Source organism: Trypanosoma cruzi (assembly GCF_000209065.1).
Source record: "Trypanosoma cruzi strain CL Brener chromosome Unknown tcruzi_1047053466997, whole genome shotgun sequence".
Taxonomy (NCBI): Eukaryota; Euglenozoa; class Kinetoplastea; order Trypanosomatida; family Trypanosomatidae; genus Trypanosoma; species Trypanosoma cruzi.
The window spans coordinates 1-970 of NW_905281.1; the positions used below are offsets into that span (position 1 = coordinate 1).

General features: G+C 60.1%; 7 non-coding genes across 7 annotated transcripts; all 7 read right to left on the reverse strand.

Moving 5' to 3' along the window:
* Positions 1-26: 26 nt before the first annotated feature.
* Positions 27-101, reverse strand: Tc00.1047053466997.10. The gene has a single exon (XR_008254739.1). It is a non-coding gene; the product is annotated as a C/D small nucleolar RNA (snoRNA), TB10C3C4 (small nucleolar RNA).
* A 49-nt stretch (positions 102-150) lies between these two features.
* Positions 151-249, reverse strand: Tc00.1047053466997.20. The gene has a single exon (XR_008254740.1). It is a non-coding gene; the product is annotated as a C/D small nucleolar RNA (snoRNA), TB10C3C3 (small nucleolar RNA).
* An 83-nt stretch (positions 250-332) lies between these two features.
* On the reverse strand, positions 333-411 carry Tc00.1047053466997.30. Its single transcript, XR_008254741.1, has one exon. It is a non-coding gene; the product is annotated as a C/D small nucleolar RNA (snoRNA), TB10C3C2 (small nucleolar RNA).
* Positions 412-436: 25 nt separating this feature from the next.
* On the reverse strand, positions 437-508 carry Tc00.1047053466997.40. The gene has a single exon (XR_008254742.1). It is a non-coding gene; the product is annotated as an H/ACA snoRNA, TC10C3H1 (small nucleolar RNA).
* A 132-nt stretch (positions 509-640) lies between these two features.
* On the reverse strand, positions 641-706 carry Tc00.1047053466997.50. The gene has a single exon (XR_008254743.1). It is a non-coding gene; the product is annotated as an H/ACA snoRNA, TC10C3H2 (small nucleolar RNA).
* A 63-nt stretch (positions 707-769) lies between these two features.
* Tc00.1047053466997.60 lies at positions 770-849 on the reverse strand. Its single transcript, XR_008254744.1, has one exon. It is a non-coding gene; the product is annotated as a C/D small nucleolar RNA (snoRNA), TB10C3C5 (small nucleolar RNA).
* A 64-nt stretch (positions 850-913) lies between these two features.
* On the reverse strand, positions 914-970 carry Tc00.1047053466997.70. Its single transcript, XR_008254745.1, has one exon. It is a non-coding gene; the product is annotated as a C/D small nucleolar RNA (snoRNA), TB10C3C4, 5' partial (small nucleolar RNA).

Here is a 970-nt window from a genome sequence, read left to right on the forward strand (position 1 = left end):
AGGTGGGAGGAGGGTGCGGTCAAGCATCAGCTGGTGTTCTTAGATTCCTGTGGGTCACTCACGCGGGGTCGGCAAATGTGCAAACAGCTTGTGATCATCACTGTCACGGCGGGACGACGGGGGAGGTGGGTTAGGGGTGGGCACGCCGCTTCAGTGGTACGAGTAACAGTTGAGGTGGTATGCACACGGCATCTTGTCGTCAACCTGCGCCAGGCGCCTTCCGATGGTAATTCCATTTTCACACATCATTTGCGACACAGTGTCCCACGGCGCTGCAGCAGCCGCAGCACAAGAGAGAAGGAGAGAGAGGGAGAGAGCCAGTCACAGGTGCCATCAGCTGGTAGTGCATGTTATCGATTATCTCCAGTCACGTACCACGCTCGGAGTGAGTATTGAATTGGATGCATCATGCGGCGGGCACACAACCAGCAAACGGGGCTCTCGCGCGTGCTTCGTACCGTCGCACCGCACTGTCTGCGGGGACGCATAGCGACACCGCTGCCTCGGCCACGGGGGAAGGGCGTGCTCCGTCCGTGACTGTCCACCCGCTAAGCACAGCAGTTGGACGGGGAGCGCACGGCCTGGCGGCTACGCGGGCTGCTCACGACAGTCTCTGCACCGCATCACGCAGCACCCGTGCACGTCTCGCCGCACCGATTGGACTCCACGCCACCAAACCGGCGTCGTCCTGCCCGGAGTGGCTGCATACACACACACACGTATGACTGCGGGCGGCGGCTGGCTGCCTCGCGGGACTCATCCACATTCGTTGGTGTAGTATAAATATGTAAGACGTGCATCGGGTCATAATCATCAGCCTCGTTAGGTGGAAGACGCATCGCTAATCACAGTCACACACTCCGTCGAACCAAGTCGCCGCGCCGCAAGGGTGGGAGGAGGGTGCGGTCAAGCATCAGCTGGTGTTCTTAGATTCCTGTGGGTCACTCACGCGGGGTCGGCAAATGTGCAA